This window comes from Mercenaria mercenaria, chromosome 12 (assembly GCF_021730395.1).
Source record: "Mercenaria mercenaria strain notata chromosome 12, MADL_Memer_1, whole genome shotgun sequence".
Taxonomy (NCBI): Eukaryota; Metazoa; Mollusca; class Bivalvia; order Venerida; family Veneridae; genus Mercenaria; species Mercenaria mercenaria.
In genome coordinates, this window is record NC_069372.1 from 76,718,083 (window position 1) to 76,729,942 (window position 11,860).

General features: G+C 35.1%; 1 protein-coding gene across 5 annotated transcripts in view; it reads right to left on the bottom strand.

Annotated features, from left to right (window-relative positions):
- LOC123534806 (chromatin target of PRMT1 protein-like) overlaps window positions 1-6,586 on the bottom strand; it is a 17,485-nt gene extending 10,899 nt beyond the window's left edge. For 4 of the 5 annotated variants that reach the window (XM_045317236.2, XM_045317235.2, XM_045317234.2 and 1 more), the window contains exon 1: window positions 6,454-6,581. The gene's annotated coding sequence lies outside the window, so the exon portion shown is untranslated. Of the gene's footprint in view, window positions 1-6,453 lie in introns of all 5 variants that reach the window. The other variant, XM_053520362.1, reaches the window with a different exon arrangement.
- Window positions 6,587-11,860: the final 5,274 nt, after the last annotated feature.

Consider the following 11,860-nt stretch of genomic DNA (forward strand, 5'->3'; position numbering starts at 1 on the left):
TAAAAGTCTCGTACAAACACTCTGTAAATGTGTTGACTGAAAAATCTGTAACTTTATATATTTTCTGCAGACCTTTTTCAGCTTAGTGTTTCCTGCAGGCCTTTTTAACATGGCGCAGCGCCATGCCCCGTTTGAAGTGCCGCCAAGGTGCCCTTCAAGCTGACCGTTTGCGCCATGTGCCCTTTTATTTTATCAGGCTTTTGTATTTATCTTGAAAAGTGCCCTTTCAAAACCAGCCTGGATAGCCAATGTCCGCGGGGCATGTTCCGTGTATTGTACCGTCAATTAGCGGCTTTGACCAACAGGTCGACACGTGGGTGCATCAACCGTGAATGACCCTGATTAAGAACTGACAGGATTATGCAATCAATTACTGTTTTATGATTCTTTAATTGGAAACAGTAGATGAAAATTTGTTGTTTTTAGCACGTCGGCGGAGAAGCTACATTTAGCCTTTTTACGGAAGAGATGATTGAAAACGGTCAGTTAACACATGATTAAAGGATAATTATTTTAAAGGTTGTAATCAATTAAAATGTAGATTGATTGTCGCACATTTTTGATGCGCTCATTAGGCCTTTAAAAATAAAATGTTGAATGTTTGCCCTTTGCCGATCGCCGACCAACCCATGAAAAATGACCAGACTCAAAATGTTTTACATCGATTTTATCTACAAGATATATTTTATTCCTTCAAGGGTATCATTTATAAAAATAATACAAGATAAACATTTAAGCTTCAGAATGATACCAAATTCATTAAAATCGACAAATGTCTTGTTTAAAGTCGCCACCATCTTGAAAATTTGAAAACGTACATCGGTGTGGAAATAACCGATAACCTAGCGATTAAGTTATAAAACCTGATCGAGATTTAAATGAATAAACTAAAAATGCAAGGCCCTAGTTTTGTTTTAGTAAATAATTTGTCAAAATAATTTTATAAGGCTGAAATTTAAGTTGAAAGTGCACGGCCGCATTCAAGCAAGCCGAAATTTTGAATTATTATTCGCAATGAACCATAGGTATTCACATGTATGTTTATTTTACTTAATACTGTATGATTAGATAGAAAAAAAAAAAAAACAGATTCATAGTCAATCGTTGATTCAAACTAGTGTATGTATCGCAGAAACTTGATAAAAATAGTGGCAGACCATCTAATCTAGCAAATTTCACAGCATGTACTTTTTACGTAGCATTCTACTTTCGTTTTCGTATGCCCAAAACAAAAGAAAAATGTAACTTTCCATGTAGATTTGTCTTCTAAATCTTACTGACAACGAAGAACAATGGGTTTAATCAGCGATATAGGTACACAGTCATTGATTACATGTAGATTTGACGAACTGCCTATGCTCTTAACGTAATTCAATGGTGAAATGGTATATGATGATTGACAAAATAAAGTTGGGCATTGATAGTTGTTCAATAAAACTTGTTGCTTATTAAATTATCACCTTATATCTGTCTCTGAAAATGCAAGCCAGCACTTCATGTTGGTAACAAAATAAGAATGTTTGAAAGTATGGTAAACATTATCTAAGGAATAATACAAAATATCTACCCCATATCTGAGATATGAAAAATTCTCAAATGCAATTTGAAAATAGTATGTAAAATGGTGTCTGTAAAATGATGCCAGCAAGCGTACTTGGATGAATGCCCTTTCAGTGCCAAACCGCGCATTAAAAGTGCCCTTTTTCAAGGGAAGCACCATGCCCCTTTTAGAATCTGCAGGAAACACTACAGCTGTAATAATCCTAGTCACAAAAAACACAGATATCGCAAGAATTAGGGCAGGTATTACAGTACGGTGCGGGACTTCAACATGTGAAGTTACTCATTTGAACCATTTATTCACTGCTATTAAAGCTCTTTGGGGAGTTAATCCCTAAAAGACAAATTATTACATTGCTTTAGGGTATAGCGGATAGCTAACTAATTTTTCCTGCATTCCAAATTAAAGAATTGAAATTTAGTAGTTGTCTTCTGTTTTAATCAGACAGAAAACAGCTATACTTTTCAAAACATTCAGCTTTTAATAGAAATGTGTTTATTCTCTCCATGCCATTGTTTACATATGCACTGATTTAGGGTGTACAGGATAGCTTTGGTTATTTTTTCCATTATTACATTACAAGTCCACAGCTAGAAAAACTTCTCAAGACATTTTTATTATAAATCAGAATAATAATGTATTCTCTTTTCAAAAAAATTCAGCTTTTTAAATTTCTCTATCAGTATCAAATAATTTTCATTCACTGATCACTCAGTGATGACAAAACATATCTGAAAAAGAAGTATTTGATATTTTCTACAAACAGAATGTGTACAGACAGAGTTCATGTGATATAAGGCCTAAAAAAAAAATTTGTTTGTTTCCTGTAACCCGACCGACCGTAAGTTTTTACCGCCGACCGCAATTTTTTTATGGGCTAAAATTCGAGATTCTGATCATATCTTTATTGATTATAGGGATAATTTAGTTGCACCCGACCTCTTCGCGCATAGTCACGAACGTTCCTGGTTCTGTCGACATGAAACAACATGGCGAAAAGCCTGTTTGTCGGTAGACTCGAGGTTCCGGGTTTTCACCTGCGAAAATCGAGAAGTTTTCTTTGATGCATATCGAGTTCAAAAGTTCTGCCCCTAGTCAATCAAAATCTCGGTGAATTTCAATACTGTTCGCCGCCACAAGCGGAAGTATGGCAGTAGGCAGAGCGTCATATACTAATTAGCTACTGACAGATGTCAATCACGCCACACGCCGACTGACACGTGGTTATCTCGCGGTTTGTATTTAGTACTTCATTATGAAAGGTGTTTATTGATCAAGGTGTAAACGTTAATTGATAAACAATTCGTAGAAGAGCAGTCTATTATCATGTTTGTACCGTCGGTTGCACTTGAGCCATTTGCGACAAAAGATTAATTGTGGCCCCGAAAATCTCTAATTGGCAAAAACGGCCCGAAGCTATGTCTGTCTGCAAAACTATGAACTTTGCCTGTTACACAATGTTTACTGAACGAAAGGAATCAGTGTAGAAAAAAAACTTGTATGAACAACATCTGTTATTGAAAGGCGGGAGGAAATTTTCAACAATTTTATTTGATTAGTAATTTAATTTATACAGGCCTCGACCTTAGCGGTGGACAGTTGGACCGACGCAACCAAAATCGGCAGGTCCACTATCAAAAGTTGGGTAGACCGACGGTGAACCAATTTTCAGTCACGGTCTGCAAATAAAATAAAACCCTTAAAAGTGGAAAAATAGGGGTGATGGGGGGTGGGGGATCGTACCCATATCGGCGAATTCACAAAACGAAAGTTGATTTTGCCTTAGTACGGCATTCTACAGTTATAAGCATTGGCGAGTTAAAGTCAGGATAGCACGAATGGACTACTCCACCGATCGGGTGAGTGGTTTTTACGTGGTAACTTTACCAAATTGAGTAATTACATCAGGCAAAATTACCTGGATTGACTGGAATTTACCCGCGAATCGTAAAAATATCAAAACGTCATTCTGGTAATTTTCCATTCCACAAGCACGTGCGCCCTATCGTAATACTTAATTTACATCGTAGTTACTTTTGACACAAAAAACGCGCGTAGTGCATTCATTTTTTAATATATTCGCTTCAGATATTCAACACCGCTTGAGAACTAATACAGTTTGAATTCTATAACAATTTTAATAAGATATCGACAGGAATGTAGGCAAAATTCTTTTAAAACGATCAAATTTTCAAATAATGTTTTGTAAAATTTCAAACAGCGCGATCTTGATTATTTATTTCCTTTTTAAAGTAAATAAACGGTACATACTATGGTAATAAAATTCAGACTTTTGACCAGAAAGTACAAAAAACACAATTAAAAAATCTTAAATAATGAAAAAGCGGCAGCAATTTAAATACATGGAGTAAAACGATTTTTTGGCAAACAGATTTCTGTTAGCACGGCAGAACAGGTTACGTGACCTCATGAACGTAAATAGAAATGTGGTTTTAAAATGAGGCAGTATGATGTCGTTGCGATTTTTAATAAGTTTTAAATGAGTCTTCGTACATATATTTTTTGACACAACACTTTGTTAGATATTCTTCTCAAACAATAATGTAAATTTCTTGAGGGCAAATAGGTCAGTATCGTTCACGATCTGACACATTTACATGTCAGTTTATTCGGGATATTCAAAGACCTATAAAAATAAATTTTATACTTCTTTGGGATATTGCACATTCGCTTTTTACAAAATTAAAGAAAAAACTTTTTTACTGATTTCTTCTCAACAATTAAAGGAATCGAGAAAGTACGATCAGACAGTGATGTGTCACATGGCGCGAAAACATGACGTAATGCAATGACAATCTCGTGGAAACTATACCGCTTTGATCTCCACTGCAGATGCCACAATAACCGACACACTTCTTTTAGCTCTTTGAGGGGGTGTTAATTGATGATGAAAACGAGGCCAATTACTTAGTTTATCATCAGAATGATTACCGATAATTGTTGATGTTTTTTTTTTTTTTTTTTTTTTTTTCACTTTCAACACTGGTGCTGATTGTGTCCATATTTTGGGACACTTTTCAAAACAATTATTTTTCGGGATAACAGATTGCTACAGTCTTCCATTTTTAATTATTTAGAAATAAGTCCTGTTTCTTTGAGTCATATGAAGTTATGACGTCTACAGCATCACAATTTATGAGATACAATTGGAGGTTCACTAAAGTCTGAGCAGGTCTACTAGATTTTAGCAGTTGGTGAACCTGCTGGCAACTGCTGAAGAAAGTTAAGGTTGAGGCCTGATTAGGCAGTTAATTGGCGATAATAAGGTTACTAAACACTGAAATGTTCTGACACCTACTAAAAAAAAATTAAAAAAAAAAAATTCCCTACCTACCGACCCCCATTTTTTTCAGCATGTTACAGGAAACAAACATATTTTTTTTTATGCCTAAGAGAAAATATATCGAACAGAACAACCTCTCTTGAAACAAACCCCATGTGAAGCGTCAGCAGCGATGAAAATTTCATCAGAAATTGCTTCAATTATTTTTGGTCTTTCGAGTGTTTGACGCATGTGGGGATATTCAGGGCCACCTCTGGGTTTTTCTTACTTGTCGCCACTCTTTTAGCCAAATTATAAAAGTTGGAGCCACTTTAGAGCAAAAGTTCTGAGCCACTTATTTCTCTCAGTTGGCTGTCATAGTGTGCATAGGGAAATTAATTATTGTAAAAAATTACATTTAATAGGAATAATAACAATATGTATTGAATAATTGTAAAAGTAAATACAAAATAAAAGGTACAGTTTCTAAATTTAAAATAGAATATAACTTAAACTGTCATGGGATTTCAATAAGCCATACTGTCTTTTATTTACATTTTTTCCAAAGTTTCTTAACATTTTAAAGAAATTTGCCAGGATACCAGTTGAGTCCATTGACATTGTGGTTTTGTTTTCATACCCATCGTTAAAATCTTGACAATTTTTAACTAATTTATAACTTAATCTTCATTTAATCGACGAATTAGAAATTTATCTAAAATATTAGCAGAAAGTAACAAACCTCATTATGTATCTTTCGTACTAATTAAAAATTTGTCATAGAAAGTTCCGCATGTCACAAACATACATGTCGGTCTTTTTGTAAAAATCCAAACACATTAAGTATGGCGTATTTGTCGTTAATTTTAGTGAATCCTCGGCATACTTCAAATATACAAGTTGGCAGATGTTTTTATAACGGACTGATTATCAAATTATTCACATATATTTACGCAATTATCTTCTCAAAGTGTCACCCAGCATAGCCGAAAACATCAATAGCTGAATCGGCAAATACACCGCCTAGTCTGTTTCTCGATTTTATATACAACAAGCCCCTCGGTAACCATGTGTATCGAGAACCAATTCTTGATTGCTTACATCATTACGGAAAAAAAACATGAACGACCCCAAAATACATACATACAAAATAATATGTGCCACTCATTTCTGCCAATTCGCAAAATTTAGCAGCAAATTCTTTGAATAATTACAAATGGCAACATTGGCGACCGACAGCGGAGGCCCTTGATATTGCCCATATGAAAAAATTATCTCAATATTTCCCAAAGATCGCGTAAAGTTAGTTGGACTAGTGTCTAGGGGTACAGTGGTGCACTGGTGGTAGTAGGTTTATAGGCCACTAGGATCCGATTGCTTTGTTTGCCTAGCTGCATGGACCTCACACTTTCTGGAAGTTCAGGATATTTTTTCGTATGCTTTAGACGCAAATACTGCAGATTTTGGGCTCTTGAAATTTTTTTTAAATTGGTCAAATATTTCTTGGGCGGGTACATGGTAATCATCAAATTAGCCCATATTTTTCTGCAATTATTTAATGTAATGACTTGCAAAGAAATATTTGGCAGAGTGTAAGCTTTATATTTACTTTTGTTCAACCGATGTTTACAGATTTACAGAGTTTCTTTAGAAGTTCTTTCACAGGAAGTTTGTAACCGGAAATGACACTTATATTTCGGCTAAATTCTGTCTGGAATCCGGAATGTTAATGATTGTGAAACATCTATATAGATATTTTCACCATTCTCGCACACCAGAGGTCTACCGTGGTTCCCCGGATGAACTCTCTCTCGGATTTTGACGAACCTCTGATGGATGAGAATGTATTTTTACTAACAGATCACTTTCAATTACAGACGATGCAGGTATGAGTAGAGCGCTGGCCCCAGGCTTACATCCAGCAGTTGATACAGTTGAGAGCCCAGACCACCTGCAGTAGTAGTGGGCATCTAGTTTTAATCAATTTAAAAGCTTAATTTCACACTGGAATGGTCAAACTAGACTGCAAATGTTCAATGTGCAAACATACTTAGCAGCTTGTTCTGCAGGACCGGACGGCATCTTTTCATTACACCCAATCAGTTTAATTCAATGCTTGTACTCTCATTGTGGTCTTTTGCTTTTTTATTTTTGATATTTTTATTTGCTTGGTAGTTTTTGCTTTGTTTAGCTGAATTTGTTGTTCCTCATAGTTTGCTACAATTAATATGTGTACCTTGCTTTCCTTGTGTAGTTGACATAGTTTTATGTTTTTTTCTCCATGTTTAGCTGCTTTAGTTATTTACTGTGCTTTTTTGCATTGTGCTGTCAATACTTGACTTGCTTTGCATGCTTTAGCTACTTTTTCTATACCTTATTTCCCAGTGTAGTCGACATAGATCTATGCCTTGTTCTCCATGTTTAGCTGCTTTAGCTAGTTTCTTTGTTTTGTTGCTTTAGTTGCACACTTTTCTTTCTATTATTTTTATGTAATAATTTGCATGCATTTTATGTTCTCTATGTGCTGTTGTCATTATTACATCTTATTTTCATGCTATGTTTTATGTGCTACTGTGAAGGAGAGGCTGCTCTGTTCATTTCAGATCTGATCTGAGGTGATATTCTCGTTTAGCAATTTTTTATTCAGCTTTTTGCGCCAGTTTTGCCTTTCAGTTTTTTATTTCATGTTTATCTTAAGTAGTTCTTAGGCTTATGGTCAAGAGCAGCATATCTTTCACAGGTTTAACTTCATGTTGTACTGCTACATGTAATTTTGTATAACCTATCTCTTATTTCACAGCTTGCTTACTATATGTTTTAACTGTTTATCTTTGTTATATATAGTCGGTTAAAAAGCGCTTGCCGCTTATGTTGTATTGTTTCTCTGTCTTGCCGACTTTTAAAAATAAAATTTATCTTATCTTATCTTATCTTATCTAACATATACACGCCCGACTAATAAAATAAACGGTCCTCCAACTTAATTAATGGGCATTTTTGTTTCTGAACCTCGTTTGTGAAACAATTAACAGCGTCGTGTCGTTTATCCCACTAGTGGAATCTGAACGGGTCGCTCAATATGACATAAAACAATTTGTTGCAGGCTGGGTTTGATTGAGCCTGTTCATGGACGGTAGTGGAAATGCATGCTTTAGTCCGTGCCCTCTAGCCCCGGGTTTAGCATAACTCAACATACATTTACAATGTTACATGTACCAGAAACAATTAGGGACATCCGCAGATGTGGTCATACGGCGGTGCACATGGAACCTTCAATGATACACTAGTGTATTATTCCATGACAAGCGGCGTAAGGTCCCGAGTTAAAGTAATATGCTTGCACTAAACGAGAAAACGCTGGACAGAACTAAATAAACTGGAATTTAGAAAGGGGATATATGGTTATGGAAAAACTTACCAGCACCACTTGCTGAAGCATACTCTTTAACATCCTTTAGGAGCGGGTTATCCAATCTGACTTTCTAATGGAAACCGTATATCCCACAAATTAGGGGTTTGAGCTGTCAGTTGAGTCTCGCACCCTGGTGCCACCAATAAAGGTAGCTGCATCGGTCTTTCTCTGATGACTAGATAGTAACTGGGGTCACTTCATCTTCTTTTTTTCTGTCTGTTCTTGCACCTTCCATCTTGACTGTGACTTGTTCTAGCACAAGAAATACCAGACAAAGGCCCTAGTCATCATCCAAAAATGCCAGACATAACCATCTCTAAAAAAGGAATGACTATATTATTGTCAAATATAAACCCTCATAAAGCTTCTAGTCCTGACAATATACATGCTTTTTGAAAGAATGTAAAGAAAGTATATCACTAATTTTTAAGTCTCTTGCTGAAGGCAAAATCCCACTTGACTGGAAACATGCAAACGTGTGCCCCGTTTTTAAAAAGGGCGACAAACATGATGCCATTAACTACAGACCAATTTCACTAACTTGTATCTGTTGTAAAATACTTGAACATGTTATCTCTAGCAATGTTATGTCTTTCTTGGAAAGTAACAACATTTTATATGATTTGCAGCATGGCTTTCGACCAGCACGTTCTTGTGAAACTCGGCTCATTTCTTTCATCAAAAACATTAGTAAGTCATATAACAACAACGCCCAGACGGATATTATTATAATGGATTTTGCCAAAGCATTTGACAAGATGCCACATATACATCTACTGTATAAATTAAAATACTATGGAATATATTGTAATGCCCTAAATTGGATTTCTGATTTTCTGGAGGATAGAACCCAGACAGTAGTATGTCAAAGAAGGTGTCTGTAACCTCTGGTATAACCCAGGGCACAGTTCTTGGTCCTATCCTCTTCTTAATCTACATCAATGATTTTGCTGACTAAAACACTGTACTTTAAGACTCTTTACGGATGATAGCATAATTTATAGAGAAAGTAAAACCTTAAATTCAGTCTGATTTTGAAGCTGCTGGTAAATGGGAACAGGATTGGTTGATGCATTTCCATCCTGATAAATGTAACATCCTTAGTATCACACGGAAAAAGAATCCCATCCAGTTTAATTATAAACTACATCATCATTATTTAGAAAAAGTTCAGTCATCAAAGTATCTAGGCGTAACAATTCAAAACAACTTGAAATGGGATAAGCACATAAACTCAATAAATAACAAGCAAATCAGTCTCTTGGCTTTCTGCGTAGAAATTTAAAAATTAACTCTTCTAAAGTGAAAGAACATACATATAAAGCTATAGTAACACCAAAGTTAGAATATTCATGTACTATACCCACATACTAAAAGCCAGATAGATCAAATTGAAACAGTTCAGAGAAGGGCTGCTAGATTTGTCCCAAATCGCTATCATAATACAAGCTCAGTTTCTGATATGATAACAAGTTTCAAATGGCCATTATTAGAGATAAGAAGAACCAGAGCCCGTCTAATAATGTTCTTTAAAATTGTCCACCATATAATAGTTATATATCCGGAAAAGAATTTATTAATACCAGCTGGTTGAATAACGCGGCATATACAGCTTCAGACACATTGTCACATCCAAAGATTCTTATAAGTATTCATTTTCCGCTAGAACAGTGGGTCAGTGGAACATGTTGCCGGCTGTCGCACACACAGCAGCCACAACTGACTCATTCAAAGCTTATGTCACTGTGCCTGTTCTAATCTCTGCCCTCAATTTTTAAACATCTACCAGTGTACAAAGTTTTATTAATGTAAAATTTGGAAAGTTTAATTGTTTTGGCACATGTACAAATTTGATTTAAAAACACCATAACTTTTTATTCAGCGCCTACACATAATCTTCAAAGTTATGAAGGGGTGTAGTAATTAGAAGAAGAAGATTTTAATTTTCTTTATTTGGCACTCCGTTATAGTAAAGTTTGACAATATATATGTTGTTCTGATGAACATATACAAATTTTTCTACATATTGTTAATTCAACAACTTTGATGCATTTCTTGTCATCTTTGTGGTCTATTGTGAGTTAATTATGTCCACCGTGATAATATACTGGTCCTGTAACTGGACAATCAGAGTAAAAAGTAGGACACTAGGTGATGTCTTCTTGTAAATAATTACTTTTCACTTACTTAATTTAAAGGTGGTTGATCAGATTTTGGTCAAGTAATGAATTTGTTCTGATCATTTACCAATATTTGTGTTCTCTAAGTTAGGTTTTCACTGGGGGTATTTCTTCCTATCCTTGCTCAGGCCAAACCATATTCCAAAGTCCCAAGACAGTGCAAATAAAAGGTATTTCCACCATGTGAATCCCTGACACACGCAATGGCCACAGAAGTCACAATGAGTTTTAAAAGTTTCAGTTTAAAGTTGTGTATATTCATTAAGGTTTTGTTGAAGATTTTCCTATAACTTTGTAAAGTCTCTTCTAATTTCACATTGATTTTTCATTTATTTTGATCTCGTCATCTCATGATTATTTGTACAAAGATGAAACTTCGATAAACTATTAGTTGAGTTGATACCATTTTGCACAAAGATGGGAGTATAAATAACTATGAATTGACTTGATATGGTTTTGTATTCCACAATATACCACAAACCGACTTCAAAAATAAAATATTAAATACCTGTGATTGCTTTTTAAAGGTGGAATAACACCAGCAGATTCAGTATGTTGGTCTGTGAAAATACGCAAAATCATTAAAATGGATAAAATCGGTAAAAGATCGACAAATACCTTATATTTCATTGTTTCGTAGGTCACTGTGAATTAAAACGAAAACAAAGTTTCGACAGAAAGAGCCGCGATCCAAGAACGCAACTAACCTAAATGAAACCCTAAAGAAGTGTATGTTATGATCTATGTTATTGAAATTAGCGCAATAAACAGCAAAAAAAAAATGTAAATCAATTTGACAACAAGGACAAAGAAATGTTGAGACTCAACCTTGAAACGGCCAGTGGCCCTCACTATTACTTTCCGGTTACCAACTTCGTGAAAATGAAAAATGGCACTTAGATATTCTACAAAAAAGAAGTAATTTTGACCCCTGCTTTGTTTTTATTGCTCTTAAACAGGAGGGAATTTTAAAGTTCCAAACAAGTATTGTATTACTTACATTGGTTGCCAGTGAAGGCAAGAATTGAGTTTAGTTACTTACCTGTCACATTGGCAGAACACCTATATATTTTACAGAATTGCTTACAGAGTATGTTCCTAGCAGACTAGGTTTGAGATCGACAGAAAATTCGGAATGTCGTTATGTTGTTCCATACAACAAATGCGAAACATTTAATGATAGAAGTTTCTGTACTATTGGTCCAAAACTGTGGAATGAACTGCCGTTAGAACAGTACAAAAGTAAATCACTTGATACATTAAAAAAAATTATAAGACACTGTATTTCAGAGACTTCATAGCATTGTTTTATTTTTTTGATAATTGTTCCAGTCTGTTTAGGTCTGCCCATTGTTGTCTCGTTTAGGGCAAACCCATTATTTTAAATGATTAAATGCCGCTTTTCATGGAATTACACGCTAGTG